A 17,628-nucleotide genomic window follows, 5' to 3' on the forward strand; every position below is an offset into this window, starting at 1 on the left:
TAGAAGAGAATGGCTTTATTGCTTTGCCAGGCAAAGGGGGACACAGTGGGCTCCTGCCCTTGAAAACTGTGTGTCCCAACCTAGGGGAGTTTGGTGAGGAGTTTTATGGCAACGGTTCAAGATTGCTGATTAGATTAGGGTATGTGCAGGGCCTGCATTCTTTTAATCTCATCTCAGGTAATCTTCTTGATGAGCTTTTCTGGTTCATTTAGTCTGGCCTCAGGTGGTCTTCTCCAGCGTGAAGAATGCTGACATCTAAAGGACTTGAGGATATTGCTATGTGTATCCCTTGAGGCAGCACCAGAACCCTGCCCCAAGCCTTCACTATTGTTTCTTGGCTGCCCATCTTTTGTCTTTGCATCCCTTCCTTTCTTGGATTATCAACTGTTTGGATCTGCTCTTTGGAACTCAGGGAAGGTCATTGAGGCTGGAGGGGGACAGAAAGCCTTCTGTGCCCAGGAGCCCCACAGGGTCCTACTCAGTTTCATCTCTTCTTGCAAGAAATGTTAAATACCTTGGTTTCATAATAGAAAATTCTATTATAATGTGGGACAAAGCTTTGTGACCAGAAATCTAAATGTAAATTTGTAACCACAGTATTTTGGCAGTATGGATTTGACCATAGACAGAAAGCAAGCAAGCAAGCAAACAATAGCTAGAAACAAATTTAAGGTCAAAAGAATAAACTGTTAAAAAAAATCATGTTGCTGGGGCACTCCAGCCGCCGCGAATGAGCGGCCGCCGCCTGTTCCTCACGGGAGGCACGGACGGGACTGGCTGGGGAACGCCGTGGGCAGATGGAGGCACCTTCTTGCCCCGCCTGAGCTCAGCCGGGCTAGAGCCGAGTGGAGGGCCTGCCTCCTGCCGCCGGAGCGGCCTCTCGAGCAGCTGGAGGAGGAGCGGTGGACGCCGGGCTAATCCCCGCGGGAGCCCCAAGCATGGTTGACTATATTGTGGAGTGTGACTATGATGCTGTACATGATGATGAGTTAACTATTCGAGTTGGGGAAATCATCAGAAACGTGAGAAAACTACAGGAGGAAGGATGGCTAGAAGGAGAACTAAATGGGAGAAGAGGAATGTTTCCTGATAATTTTGTTAAGGAAATTAAGAGAGAGACAGAATCCAAGGATGACAATTTGCCCATCAAACGGGAAAGGCAAGGGAATGTAGCAAGTCTTGTACAACGAATAAACACCTATGGACTTCTAGCCGGAGGAATTCAGCCACATCCACAAACCAAAAGCATTAAGAAGAAGACCAAGAAGCATCAGTGTAAAGCTCTCTTTGAATACATTCCATAAAAAGAGGATGAACTGGAGCTGAAAGTGGGAGATACTATTGATATTAGCAAAGAGGTAGAAGAAGGCTGGTGGAGTGGAACCCTGAACAACAAGTTGGGACTGTTTCCCTCAAATTTTGTGAAAGAATTAGAGTAACAGATGATGGTGAAGCTCATGAAGCCCAGGATGATTCAGAAACTGTTTTGGCTGGGTCTACCTCACCTTTACCTTCTCCGGGAAATGGGAACGATACTGCACCTGGATCAGTTACCCAGCCAAAGAAAATCCGAGGAATTGGATTTGGAGATATATTTAAAGAAGGCTCTGTGAAACTTAGGACAAGAACATCCAGTAGTGAAACAGAAGAGAAAAAACCAGAGAAGCCCTTAAAAACACAGTCACTAGGATCCAAAACTCAGAGTTTGGAGCTACCAAAAACAGACACTGAAAGTAAAATTAAAGCTAAAGAATATTGCAGAACATTGTTTGCCTATGCAGGTACTAATGAAAATGAACTTACTTTTAAAGAAGGGGAGATAATACAGTTGATAAGTAAGGAGACTGGAGAAGCTAGCTGGTGGAAGGGTGAACTTAATGGTAAAGAAGGAGTATTTCCAGACAATTTTACTGTTCAGATAAATGAACTGGATAAGGACTTTCCTAAACCAAAGAAACCACCACTACCTGCGAAGGGTCCAGCTCCAGAGCCTGAGCTGACAGGTGCAGAGAAGATGTATTTTCCTACAAAGCCTGAAGAAAAAGATGAAAAGTCAGTGTTGGAACAGAAGCCTTCTAAACCAGCTGCTCCACAAGTCCCACCCAAGAAGCCTACTCCACCCACCAAAACCAATAATTTACTGCGATCTCCTGGAACAGTGTACCCAAAGCGACCTGAAAAACCGGTTCCTCCACCTCCTGTAGCCAAGATTAATGGAGACGTTTCTACCATTTTATCAAAATTTGAAACTGAGCCAGTATCAAAACCAAAGCTAGATTCTGAACAGTTACCACTCAGACCAAAATCAGTAGACCTAGATACATTTACAGTTAGAAGCTCTAAAGAAACAGATCTTGTAAATTGTGATGACATAGCTTCCTCAGAAAACTTGCTACATCTCACTGCAAATAGACCAAAGATGCCTGGAAGAAGATTGCCTGGCCACTTCAATGGTGGACATTCTCCAACTCAAAGCCCAGAAAAAATCCTGAAGTTACCAAAAGGAGATGATGGTTCCAACCTAAAGCCATCTGAATTTAAGAAGGATTCATGCTACTCTCCAAAGCCGTCTGTTTACCTTTCAACACCTTCAAGTGCTTCTAAACCAAATACAGCTGCTTTTCTAACTCCATTAGAAATCAAAGCTGAGCTAGAAACAGAAAATTCCTTGGATGAACTTAAAGCTCAGATTGTTGAATTGCTGTGTGTTGTGGAGGCACTAAAAAAGGATCATGGGAAAGAACTGGAAAAACTATGAAAAGATTTGGAAGAGAAGGCAACGAGAAGTAATCTAGAGGTGGAAATAGAGAAGCTGAAAAAAGCAATCATGTCTTCTTGAAGTGACGTGTACCCAGTGTTCTCAGTGTTCCAGGGATTCAGAAGCAACACTATGAACTTCAACTGACTTGTTACTTAAAAATAACAAATGCTGATGTCGTGATAAAGAAATATACATATATGAACTATTATATCTATAGAAAAATGTAGGGGGAGGGTGAATTTATTTTATATATTTTGTTTTGCCAATATGAAAAAAAAGAGGCCTTATTTCTTATGTGCTGGGATTGCAAACTCTTTTGTTTAGTTTGCTTGAAAATACTACTGAATCTGTATAAAACGGAAAGAAAATTCACAATAGTTTTTTTAATTGAAACTTGTAGTATTATTTTTAAAGAGATATATGCTATAAATATGGTGATATCTTTATGAATAATGTGTAAAATATACCATTTGAGAGGGACAGTTTAGCTTTATAGTAACTATAATCACTACTTTTACCATAAAACATAAGGGATATAAACTTTGTATATATATATATATATATATATTTTGTGTATAGCTTCTTACCCAGGATTACACTGTTTTGCCTGTTTGTTTGCAGTTTGTGATACTCTGGGTGATGAAATAGGAGTTTCCTAACTACAAACCAGGTTACTCACCCGTGCATATAGTAATAACTATAATGAATTAATCAAAATAATTTCTTCAACTTTTGGAGTATTTTTTTTTTATTGCTTGCACTATAGGATTCATAAAGGAATTTAGTTAAAAAGTATTGGATTGTTAAATATATTGGGGAAAATATGAGCTATATTTTAAATTCATCAGGTCTAAGGAATTGAAAATGTCAATTTAACCCTTAACTTGTTGTGCCTAGAAACTACAGCACATATAATATGCAAACACCAGCCTTATTGCCATACTTTCCTGCTTATTTTACAGGCTCAAATATTACTCATTTCATAATCTTGTGATTTAATTCTTCATGCCCCTCCATTTGATTTTTAATAATGGTAATGTTAGAAAAACAGAACTCCAGAACTTTCAGAACTTCAGTGTGCAGTTTCATACTTTGACAAGTTATCATTATGTAAATACTCAGGTTTTACATTGTGTAATTTACCTACTAGACTAAACTAACTGGTGGAGATATTTGGGGCTGTCATTTATGTAACCAGCTTTATAAAGAGTGTTTAGTAGGTCATAAAACGTAATACCACAGCTTATTTTAAACCAAATAGTTGGCCATATTCAAAATGCATTTTCACAAAGTGGGTGAATAGCAGTTTCTTCACGGTCACTTATGAACACTTGAACTCTTAAAAATGTTATCTACAGATAATATGTCTCAAAATATGTGGGTTTATATTGAAAGTAGAAAATTTGATCTTTTTTTGCAAAAAAAATTAGATTTTAAGCTTTATTATAGCAAATGACTTTCAGATTTTGAGTACCATCTATCATGCTTCTATTTTGTGTTCTTTAAACCCCCAAACCAATAGTTTTTCCTTTAAGTTTTAGTTTTATAATACTGAAATCTTGTGTTAATGAAATTTTGTCATGTTGTTTCAAATAAAAGTGAAATAGAAAATAATAGAAACTCCAATACATAATTACTTAATGTTAAATTCACAACTTAAATTAGTGCTTTTGGGGGAATCTGTGCATTAAGTATGTACATTCTAGCTTCTTAAAGTCCTTGGACTCTTCTGATGAGGTCACTGCTGAACAAAATTGTTTATTCCTGTTCTAGTGTTTTTAAATGACTTGTCAAATGAATGATTTCCTTCTTCTTAAATAAATTAGGTCTTATTTTCTTTTAATATGAAAGTCTTCAGGTAGAAATAAAAACAATGTACCCTGGAAATCACCCTCCAGGTTTATGACTGGAAGATCTGATTAAGTGCTCCCTCCTCACCCTAATAATGGGGTAGGGGAAGTTACCAGCAGATTTCAGGCTGTTCTTAAAGTTTTTGTTGGTCATTTTCTCACCATTGCATAAAATCAATATGGTCATGAGTACTGAGAGACATTTAAAGTGTTTGCTTGTATACTCCTCAGTCAGAATTGAAAAGTAATTCAAGTACTGTGTCTCTATTTTATTGCCCTTAACCAAATAGTAAAGAAAAGAAAACCAAAAATCAAAGGGAAAAACGATTACTTTATTCTAGCAATTTACCAGAATTTGCTCTTGATATAGGAATTTTATTAATTCCTGTTTATAAAGTTCATATCATAAAATTCTTTGTAATTATATAGCTTTTAATTGGGTGTAAATCTTTTTTTTTTTTTTTTTTTTTTTTTTTTTTTTTTTTTTGCGGTGCACGGGACTCTCACTGTTGTGGTCTCTCCCGTTGCAGAGCAACAGGCTCCGGACGCGCAGGCTCAGCGTCCATGGCTCACGGGCCTAGCTGCTCCACGGCATGTGGGATCTTCCCGGACCGGGGCATGAACCCATATCCCCTGCATCGGCAGGCGGACTCTCAACCACTGCGCCACCAGGGAAGCCCCCTAATTATATTTCAATATGAGGAGTACTGTGTGTGTGTGTGTGCGACCACCAAGCTTTGGTCATACTATAAAGCTGTTACCTCTTTACAAAATCCAAGTCTGAAAATAGGAAGAGAGAATGGGCCTGGTGTAACAGAGGATTCTCTTTTTATGTTTCTTACTGTGATCACAGAAAAAAAAATAAACCCAAATGCTCTCTACATGTGTTGGTAAACATTTTATGCTTGCATTTAAACTTGAAAGGTATGAACAGAATGAGACAATCAGTTCAATTCAGAAATAAGAAGTGTTAAAATTTAATGGCCTTGTTTTGCTCTAGCAACAAAATGACCAAGTGCAATGACTTGATTTAATAAAATCATCTTTTAAAAGTTGCTGCTATGAATATTTTTAGCCATAAAATTTTATCCTTGTTGTAGCCTGTGTTGCCTTCAGTAGCTGTTATGCAATGCAGTTGGCGTTGTGGTATTCTAACATTCCAAAAAAATAATAATATATATTTATGGAGAAACTCAAAACAGTAAACTTCACTGACTTGTTTACAGGAGCTGTAAAGCATGCTTCTCCCTCAAAAAGAAAATAAAGAATAGTATTGCCAGTTGAAAAAAAAAATCATGTTGCTGAGAACAGGTGATAAAATTCTAAATGGACACTATTAAAGAGTTAAGTGAGTACACAGGACTATTAAGATTTTTTTAGGCAAAGGGTCAATAAATACCCAAATATTGGCTTGGTGCTCATAAAGTACATGACAGCTCTATTATTAATCATGTTTTGCCATTCAGGAAGTTAATATTTTTTATTGGACCAATGGAGCACTACTTTTGCCAACACTACAGACCCAAGTATCTTTGATCTTCTCAATCTAAAATCTGAATTTTGGAATCTGCAGCTTCAGTGAGATGCAAAACTAATGCCTTCTCATACCAGTGTAATGACTTTGGAACCAGCTATCACATAAAGAAAGAGAAATTTTAAAAGAGAAAAAGGAGACTCAGCTACCTCAGGCTTTGATCACTAACCACATGAAAATCCTCATTATTTCATTCAAAAAATGTTTATTTTTTTCCTATGTTCAAGTACTATTCTAGGCACTGGGAATATTGTAGTAAAAAACTAAAATAACAACAAAAATGTACCTCCACTTAATAGAGCTCACATAATAGTTCATAGAGAAAGGAAAAGATTCAGAGATAATTTCAGGAAGTTAAAACAGCAATAAAGCACAATTAAACATGTTAAAATGACAAAAAGGCCTTATAAGGGCTTCTGCTTCTGGCTGTATGGCATATTTGGTATGCTGACCAATGTCTCAAGTGTGTTGGGAAAAAATGTAAAAATATTTTAAAGTATATATTTAAATGTTCTAATATACCAGGAAAAAGGAAAGGAATTTCACAAAGCAAAAATTAAGGAAAGAGAGAGCTCATAAAGATAAAAAGAGCACAGAGTCTGACTTCTATCTCGAGGATATTTGTCAAATCCAGTGAACATCAATTTTGGTTTTTTTATTGCCTCACAAGACATATGGGAGAGGAAAAAAATTAGGTCTGCATATAAGGGATAGGAAGAGAAGACCTCTTCACATAAAGCTGAGACCCCAAAGGGCTAACTTTTGTGAGTAGGTACAACAGAAATAAACCTTCCATTCCTCAGAGACTCCAAAGAGAATTTTCAGTGATGTACCTGGCTGCTGAATGAAAAGGAAAAAATTCTGTCCTGAGAATACGTAGTTCTCCAGAAATAGGCAGAAGCAAATACTCTTATAAGGGACAAAACTTGAATTTATTCTTAAAGTTTTTTCATATTTACAGTGCCAAGAATTATGACCTCACATTCAAAAAACAAAACAAAACACAAGGAAATGATACTTTATAAGTTAAAGATAAGTAATGAAATACACACCAACACACACCAGAATCAAATCTGCAAATTTCTCAGATAATAGCATTGCAGACTCAGAAAAATAAATTATCATTTTTGATATACTTTAAAAAAGAAGAAATTAAAAATATGTTTAAATGGAAGAGAATATACAAATTGATGATGAAGAATTTATTTTTTTTTTAACTAACTTTCTTATAAAATTGAAAAATATGTAATAGAATCTTAAAGCATGGTGAACTGACAATAAAAGTCAGTAAGGTCATTTAATAAGAGAATTAAGGATTTGGAATATAAAATTAAAGAACTCATCCACAATGCAAAACAGAGGGTATAAAATAACTGAGAAATATGAATAACTAAGAGACATGGAGTATATTAAGGAGCATTTAATATATGTCCAGAAGAAGGAGAATGATATAGAAGAATAATTGAATATCTAATGACTGAGAAGCTTTCAGACATAATGAATGGGAACAATCAATAGATTCAGAAAATCCAAATAATTTCAAGAATGACAATAAAATAAATAGACATCTTAAAAAGTTGGCCAAACATTTGGCCAAGTACCAATAATACCATAAAGCAAATAAAAATAACTCTCTAAGGATAGATAGCATGTAGATCACATAGTCTTACTTATACCAGAAAAGCTTTATCAAAAGTCCAGGCTCTTGTTCAACTCATCCAAAAGAATTTGGGCAAGGAACACAAAGGAAACAAACAAACAAACAAACCAAACAAAGAAAACAGACAAAAGAACAACACTGAGGCTGAGGAGCAAAGAGAACAAAGAAGCAGTTTATTGAAGCAAAACTAAAAGTACACACACAAAGAAAAATACGAGCATCCTCTGGACTTAGGGGCAAGCTGCATAGTTTTTTGACCCCTTTTTAATCTTATTTTTAGAAATTTTTACTGGTGGGCGGTCTTTTTTATTAAGGGTGGATTATTCATTGATGGGGAGGTTTAAGGGTGGCCTGGATTGCTCCAGATTGCATCAGCTCCTGATCCTGTGCATTTGTCTCCTGAAAATCATGGTGCATGCGATCTAAGAGCTGTTTTCCCTGACTAGTTGAGCGCCCTATCACAAAACGTCTTACAGCAGTCATCAGAACCTGTGCACTTTTGCTGTGCATGCACCAAAGTTTTCATGGTCAGAGTTTCTTGTTCACATGTTACAAAGTTTCTGTTTTAGATGTCATCCTTCCATGCATAATGGCCTCATTAATTGCAAAACAAGGTGGCTTTGCCTTCTGCCTAATGCATGAGGAGGCTGTCCTTCAGCCTGGCCCTTTCCTGCCCATTATCACTATGCTATTTAATTAGGTGTTAATAACAAAGAGATAACCAGTTAAATTCCATATATTTTTAAAGTAAGCCATAATCTTTCAATAGATTTTTGTGTAAAAGAAAATAATCACAAAAAGTTAGAAAAGATTACCTTAAATTGTACATATTAATAATGATAAAATCTAGATATTTATGAATTAATCATTAAATCTATGAAACTAGAACAAAACTAAATAGAAATAAATGTTAAAAAAAAAAGGTAGATAAGAACAATGAACACCTCCAAGTTCCTCTGCTTATATTCCTAGAATCTCTCAAAGGGTGTCATTGACAATTCCCACAGTCAGCTATTTCTGCTATAACTCCTACTGTATTTTATTTGAATTCTGAAAAAATATTTTCAGAGTATGGTAAAAGTTTCTGGAATGCTGCATACATATCAATCTTTGTTCACTCCTGCCCTGATGTTTGAATGTTTTCAGTTGCATGCATTATCTCATATTTCTTTCAAAATTTAGCTTTAAAAAATTGCCTGGGGGTTTCCCTGGTGGCACAGTGGTTGAGAGTCCGCCTGCCGATGCAGGGGACGCGGGTTCGTGCCCCGGTCTGGGAGGATCCCACATGCCGCAGAGCGGCTGGGCCCGTGAGCCATGGCCACTGAGCCTGCGCGTCCGGAGCCTGTACTCCACAACGGGAGAGGCCACAACAGTGAGAGGCCCACGTACAGCAAAAAAAAAAAAAAAAAAAAAAAAAAAAAATTGCCTGATCTCTAGTTTCTTTGTAATTACTGTTCTCTTTCAATGTGGCAGGTAACTTCCATTCTTTCACCTAAGAGATCCTTGATTGGGATTTTTGTGTACTACACCTTTCTTTTGTCTGAAGTAAAAGTCATAATCCATTTATCTAATTTTTAAAATTGGAGTATAGTTGCTTTACACTGCTATATCAGTTTCTGCTGTACAGCAAAATGAATCAGCCATTTGTATAAATATATCCCCTCTTTTTTGGATTTCCTTCCAATTTATCTCACTATAGAGCACCTAGTAGAGTTCCCTGTGCTATACAGTAGGATCTCATAGGTTACCTATTTTATACAGAGTAGTGTATATAAGTCAATCCCAATCTCCCAATATATCAACACCCCCTTCCCCCTTGATATCCATATTTTATTCTCTATATCTGTGTCTCTATTTCTGCTTTGCAAATAAGATAATCTATACCATTTTTCTAGATTCCACATATATGTGTTAATATACAATATTTGTTTTTCTTTCTGACTTACTTCGCTCTGTATGACAGTCTCTAGGTACATCCATGTTTCTTCAAATGACACAATTTCATTCCTTTTTATGACTGAGTAATATTCCATTGTATACATATACCAAATCTTCTTTATCTTTTCCTCTGTTGAAGGACATTTAGGTTGTTTCCATGTCCTGGCTATTTTAAATAGTGCTGCATGTATCCCTTGGGGTGCATGTATCTTTTTGAATTATAGTTTACACTGGGTATACGCCCAGGAGTGGGATTGCTTGGTCATATGATAGCTCTATTTTTAGTTTTTTTAAGGAACTTCGATACTGTTCTCCATAATGGCTATATCAATTTACATTCCCACTAAAATTGTAAGAGGGTTCCTGCTTCTTCACACCCTCTGCAGCATTTATTGTTTGTAGATATTTTTACGATGGCCATTCTGACTGGTGTGACGTGATACTTCATTGTACTTTTGATTTGCATTTCTCTAATAATTTGTGATGTTGAGCATCCTTTCATGTGTTTGTTAGCCATCTATATATCTTCTTTGGAGAAATGACTAGTTCTTCAGCAAAAGTTTTAATTAGTTTTTTTTTATATATTGAGCTGCATGAGCTGTTTTTGTATTTTGGAGATTAATCCTTTGTCAGTTGTTTCATTGGCAAATATTTTCTCGCATTCTGAAGGTTGTCTTTTCTGATTACTGTAGCTTTCATCTCTGTATGATTTTCTTTGCTGTGCAAAAGTGTCTAAGTTTCATTAGGTCCCATTTGTTTATTTTTGTTTTTATTTTCATTACTCTAGGAGGTGGGTCATAAGAGATCTTTCTGTGATTGATGTCAAAGAGTGTTCTGCCTATGTTATCCTCTAAGAATTTAATAGTTCCTGGCCTTACATTTTAGGTCTTTAATCATTTTGAGTTTATTTTTGTGTATGGTGTTAGGGAGTGTTCTAATTTCATTCGTTTACATGTATCTGTCCAGTTGTCCCAACACCACTTATTGATGAGACTGTTTTCTCCATTGTATATTCTTGCCACATTTGTCATAAATTAGGTGACCATAGGTGCATGGGTTTATCTCTTGGCTTTCTATCTTGTACCATTGATCTATATTTCCATTTTTGTGCCAGTACCATACTGTCTTGATTACTTAGCTTTGTAGTATTGTCTGAAGTCAGGGAGGCTGATTCATTTTTTTTTTTTTTTTTTTTGCTATTTGGGGTCTTTTGTTTTTCCATACAAATTGTACAATTTTTTTTGTTCTAATTCTGTGAAAAATGCCATTGGTAATTTGAGAGAGATTGCACTGAATCTGTAGATTGTTCTAGGTAGTATAGTCATTTTCACAATATTGCTTTTTCCAATCCAAAAACATGGTACATCTCTCCATCTGTTTGTGTTGACTTTGATTTCTTTCATCAGTATCTTATAGTTTTCTGAGTGCAGGTCTTTTACTTCCATAGGTAGGTTTATTCCTAGGTATTTTATTTTTTGTTGTTGTTGCAATAGTGGATGAGATTGTTTCTTTAATTTCTCTTTCTGATCTTTCATTCTAAGTATACAGGAATGCAAGAGATTTCTGTGTATTAATTTTGTATCCTGCAACTTTACTAAGTTCATTGATTAGTTCTAGTAGTTTTCTGGTGGTATCTTTAGGATTTACTATGTATAGTATCATGTCATCTGCAAACAGTGAAAGTTTTACTTCTTTTCCAGTTTGGATGTCATTTATTTCTTTTACTTCCCTAATGCCATGGCTAGGAATTCCAAAACTATGTTAAAAATAGTGGCAGGAGTGGACACCCTTTTCTTGTTCCTGATCTTAGAGGAAATGCTTTCAGTTTTTCACCACTGAGAATGATGTTTGCTTTGGGTTTGTCATATATCGTCTTTATTATATTGTGGTAGGTTTGCTCTATACTCACTTTCTGGAGAGTTTTTTTCATAAATGGGTGTGGAATTTTGTTGAAAGTTATTTTTCTGCATCTGCTAAGATGGTCATATGGTTTTTATTATTCAATTTGTTAACATGGTATATCACATTGACGGATTTGTGTATAATGAAGAATCCTTGTATTCCTGGGATAAATCCCACTTGATCATGGTGCATGATCCTTTTAATGTGTTGTTAGTATTTTGTTGAGGATTTTTTCATCTATGTTCATCAGTGATATTGGCATATAATTTTCTTTTTTTGTGTAATATCTTTGTCTGGTTTTGGTAGCACTTGTTGGTGGCCCATTAGAATGAGCATGGAAGTGTTCCTGCCTCTGTGGTTTTTTTGGAAGAGTTTGAGAAGGATAGGTGTTACCTCTTCTCTATATGTTTGATAGAACTCACCTGTGAACAACCTGGTCCTGGACTTTTTTTGTTAGACGTTTTTAATCATAGGTTGAATTTCATTATTTGTGATTTGTCTGTTCATATTTTCTATTTCTTCCTGGTTCAGTCTTGGAAGGTTGTACCTTTCTAAAAACTTGTCCATTTCTTCCAGGTTGTCCATTTTATTGACATAGAGTTTCTTGTAGTAGTCTCTTATGATCATTTGTATTTCTGCAGTGTCTGTTGTAACTTTCCCTTTTTCATTTCTAATTTTATTGATTTGAGTCCTCTCCCTTTTTTTCTTGATGAGTCTGGCTAAAGGTTTGTCAATTGTTTATCTTCTCAAAGTACCAGCTATTAATTTCATTGATTTTTTCTATTGTTTTCTTTGTTTCTATTTCATTTAGTTCTGCTCAGATCTTTATGATTCCTTTTCTTCTAATAACTTTGAGTTTTGTTTGTTCTTGTTTCTCTAGTTGCTTTCGGTGTAAGGTTAGGTTGTTTATTTGAGATTTTTCCTGTTTCTTGAGGTAGGATTTTATTGCGATAGACTTCCCTCTTAAAACTGCTTTTGCTGCATCTCATAGGTTTTAGGTCTTCATGTGTTCATTTTAATTTGTTTCTAGGTATTTTTTGATTGACTCTTTGATTTCTTCAGTTATCCATTGGTTATTTAGTAACACATTGTTTAGCTTCTATGTGTTTGTGTTTTTTACAGTTTTTTCCCTGTAATTGATTTCTCATCTCATAGTGTTGTGGTCAGAAAGGATGCTTGATATGATTTTAATTTTCTTAAATTTACTGAGGCTTGATTTGTGACCCAAGATGTGATCTATTCTGTCTATGAATTGGAAATATATTAATTCTCACACTTCATATTTAGATTCAGTGCAGCTCCAATCAGCAACTTCATGCCTTATTTATTTATTGGAACTTTACAGACTAATTCTATAATTATATGTAAGAGAAAAAAATCTATGAATAGCCAAGGCTATCTTTAAAAAAATAAGGAGTATGACTGAAAGTAATCATGACAGGTGATATTGGTAAAAAGACAGGCAATATGATAAACAGCAATCCATGCATTTTTGGAAACAGAATTTATGATAAACCTGTAATTGTAGCTGAGTAAGAAAATTGTAGACTAGTTGTTTATTTTAACAAATAGTCCTGGGACAATTGACTACTGGTTGTTATACAGAAAGCAATGAAATTGTACCATACATAAAACCATATGTAAAGTCCATCACCAGGTGATTTAAAGAGAAAGAATAAAAGACAGCTTTTTTGGAAGACAATAGAGAAGAAGATTAGTATGCTTTAATGATTCCTGAAACAAGTCATAAAATGCACAAGGTGTAAAGTAAGATATATTAAACTCATATAAATTGAAATTAAAGTTTCTCTTCATCAAAAGGGAAACACCATAGACAGGTATAATATTGGGCACTAGTGAAAAAACTAAATGATTTTCAAAGCCAAGTGTGGTGGCACCAACTTAGTGCCTGCATAGGTATACTAAGTAAGTTTAGAAACAGTTTGTCTTCTAAAAAGAGAAACTCAGGCTTATTATAATATCTTTAGAGTTAGATAAATTTGAATTTGAATTTAAATATTAACCATGCATATTAATAAAAATGTTGAAAAGATGGAAAGTGGATGGAATTGTAGCTCATATGGTTTTATCTGTCTGTTGTATGCATGCATATCTTGCCTTCTTTTGTCCCACAGAACTCCACACAATCTTAGGCACACAGAAATCATTTGCAATTTCTTACTGAATTCTCCTAATACACAAGTGTTTTACCTGAAACTAATGCACAAATGTATGGGGGTCAAATAAAATTTCAGAGATGTTGAAATTTCCAATTTTCTGTATTATTTTGAAATCATTTTACTTTTCATGGCACAGAGATGTCTAAGTTGTTGACAAAGTGTTCTAAATCAAGGTGAGGGGACTGCTTAGGGATTCTGTAAAGCAGTATTTCTCACACCTTACAAAATACAAAAGTTCCATGAAACCTTATAAATAGTGTGGGATGCTTTATATTATTTTTCTTATAAATATGGAAGTGTATGTAAGAAAATTCCTTCAACTGTATGAATAGTGTATGACTTTGATTTTAGATTCTTTGATTTCACAAGTTCCTGAATTTGCTCTTGTAAATTTGCTCTTGCTCTTGTAAATTTGAATTTACACTTTCTTTTTTTCCTTCTCTTTCCTTTTTATGTATTTTATTTTGTAGCCAGACATACCAGAACATCAGCTGCAACTTGATATAATTAGTTTAATTGTTTGCATGTAATAAAGCTGTTTAAAGGCAATTTAATTTTTAACAATGAAGAGGTTTTCCTGCAAAACTATATTGTTGCTCATAGTTATCCAATGTAATGGATACTTAAGAGAATATTTTAGTCTGAACATTTATATCTCTTTTTATCCACTGTATGCTTAGCCAAGTGTTACAATTTTGCCTACAGGATAACAAAAGAAATTTGACTAAGAGCAATTAAAAGATAAGAAAAATACGACACCTCCTTACTATCTTACAGGTACCATTGGAACTGTCCGAGACATTAAATGGTAAAGATGGAGTTACAGTCATTTGCCAATCAAGGTGATTCCTGGGGAAGAACAGACACATTTATTTCCAAGCTTTGAGGTCTATTGTACTTCGTTATTAGATTTGGAAAATAAACCAGCCGTTGATAGAATTGTCTACATGGTACTGATGGTGCCAGGCTCCTCCAAAGATTCAGTACACATGGGCTAACTTTGAACAATAATGAAAACAAAACCTATGTTACTGTGTCATTTTATAATGTCAACTTCTTTATGTTTTTTTCCCCTCCTTTCTGTTCTTCCTCCTTGCTGTCTCGCTTTTTATTAATTTTGTGATTTTCTATGCCTCACTCTGCTCCTCTTCCTTCCTTTCTCTTTCCATAGCTGAATGAAACTCCATTTTAGGCATACCCCATCCACTACTGCACAAATGTGTGTTTCTGCCACAGGGCATTTGACTCCACCACATACTTGCACATGTTGAAGTTAAGAAATGTGGCTTTCTTTATAGTACAGGTTTCTTTACCATTCTCATTCTTAAGTCTTCTCATTCTTATGTATAAGAGTTAAGTATAACTTTCCTTATTTTTTTTGCCTTTCCTTATTTATTTTTTTTTGCACTCTCCTTTCCTTATTATAATCCCTTCCCCTACAGTGATCATATTTCCCAAAGTCCAGTTCATTTGGAACTTTTGTTGAAAATCCTTAAGGTACGATACTCTGTTTTGTTTTTTCCCTCCCATCCATTCCTCTTACTCCAAATTTTGTGTTTCACTCCCTGGAGTTTTCCAGTTAAAATAAATGGATGGGTCAACATCATTTTAAAATTTTTGTTTCCCAAATGTATTTAAAAACAAACTGAATCAACTGTAATGTTGTAAAGTCCTCTGTTGTGTTCTGTCCATCAATGCTTTTCTTCTATCTGCTGTTTCCTTCTCTGGATAAAAATCCTTTTCTTCCTCAAATGAGAACTCAAGCATAGTCCCTCTTCCAGCCTCTCCCTTCCAGCTCATAGTCATGTACCTAGTAATTTCAGTTCCCTATATTTGTAGAGTCTGCACCTCTTTTGATCCTATTTAGCTGCTTAAGATTTTTTTTTAATTTACTCAAATAAATGACTAAAGAAAAAATAAGTTTATCCATTACTAGCCTTCTTGAGGGCAGTGTTTACATCTCAAAGGTCTTTTGTTTCCATACATATACAGGACACAAACAAATACATGATTATATAAGTGGTTTATGGCTAATTAAAAATCTATTTTCCTAGGCTTCCCTGGTGGCGCAGTGGTTGAGAGCCTGCCTGCCAATGCAGGGGACACGGGTTCGTGCCCTGGTCCAGGAAGATCCCACATGCCGTGGAGCGGCTGGGCCCATGAGCCATGGCCATTGAGCCTGCGTGTCTGGAGCCTGTGCTCCACAACGGGAGAGGCCACAACAGCGTGAGGCCCACATACCGAAAAAAAAAAATCTATTTTCCTGCCCACATTAATACTGACCAGTAGTAGTAAATATAAAACAAAAGATAGGCAACACAGGAGTTATATGCAGTTGTCCTGAATTCTAAACCAGCTTTCTCACTTACTAGTTTATCTTTCAGAATGTAAGCTTAGTCAGCTGTAAATAATAATTTTTGTCCTATTTGATCTCAGATTTCCTTATCCTAGATCATAATGTTTCAACATTCTCTAACCAGGGCAATATCAGTGGAAATAAACACCATTAAAAAATTACAACAATAGGTAAAAAATTGTTTTTTTGCATATTATTTATATAACAGGCACTGTTCTAGGGACTGACTACATTGCAGTGAACAACACAGATAAAATGCCTGCTTTTGAACAAATGTTAGTTTGAATGAGAGAGAAGGATAACAAACACTTCATTTTTTAGGGAGGAGAGTTGAGCTGAATTTAGTGATGAGAAGCTGAGTCATTTATGCTGAGTGTTGAGAAATAGTCAGCCACATGAAAATCTGAGAAAGAGGATCCCAAGTAGAAAAGATGTCAAGCTTCGTGTCCCTGGTGAAAAAGAAAGCCAATGTGGCAGAAAAATGTGGCACTGAGGTTTGGTTTTTACATTAAGTGGTATGGAAGCCATTAAAAAATTTAAACAAGGAGGCGAGACATGCTTATGTTTTAAAAAGCAACTTTGACTGCTGTTTGAAGAAGCACTTTGGGATGGTGTGGAGGAAGAGAGAAGGAATCCAGAAAAGACGTTTTTATGGAGACTACTTAGAAGCAAAGAAAAGGAATTATTTAATTGGTTATAGCTTAAGCAGTTACCTTATTTGGAAAAACCTAGTTGTCTCTTTGTAATTGATTGTTCTTAAGTTTCATTTTCTTGGATTCAAGTGCATTGACTCTGGCTCAGGTTTTGTTTTGCTTGAGTAGGCTGTCAAGGCATTAGAGTCAATTTAACAGAATACAGTTTGTGCAGAATCAGTGAATGCCCTCTTTGATGAGCTGCACATGCAAAACATCTAGCAGGAATTATTCACAGAACAGGTCAGAACAGGACCAAACATAGGCTATTACATTAAAACAGACCAAGGTTGTTTCTGGTGGTTCTGCATTCCTTTGAATTACTTCTTTCCACTTTGGAATCGTCTTCTTCAGATACTCTGGAATTTCCTTCTCCCATATTCAAAATTTAATTGTCCGTTTTCTAACAACTTTTCTTTTTAAATCAACTTGTGTAGATAATTAAACATACTAGGTAAAATATAACCTTAGCTTACAAAACAGTCTACAGAAATAAATCAGTTAGCCAAAGAAAACTCTAATTTTCTTCTGAGAAACAAATACAAAGAGATTGCCTTAAATCAAATGTATGATGAAAGAGAAAGTATACACAAAGTTGTATGGGGAGACCCTCCCCACAGAGCAATATTTTTTTCTCATGGTTGCTAACCAAATACCCTCAAAGCTTTAAAAATGTTATTCTATTTTATTTTAAAGTTTTGTCTCTATGTTAATGACAATAGATGCTTACAAAATTAATACAATCATATCATGCA

General features: G+C 35.3%; 1 pseudogene across 1 annotated transcript; it reads left to right on the plus strand.

Annotated features, from left to right (window-relative positions):
• The first annotated feature begins 938 nt into the window (after positions 1 to 938).
• LOC309814558 (CD2-associated protein-like) lies at positions 939 to 3,119 on the plus strand (annotated as a pseudogene). Its single transcript has one exon. The product of its transcript is annotated as a CD2-associated protein-like (transcript).
• Positions 3,120 to 17,628: the final 14,509 nt, after the last annotated feature.

Source organism: Mesoplodon mirus, assembly GCF_964341445.2.
Source record: "Mesoplodon mirus genome assembly, chromosome: 13".
Taxonomy (NCBI): Eukaryota; Metazoa; Chordata; class Mammalia; order Artiodactyla; family Ziphiidae; genus Mesoplodon; species Mesoplodon mirus.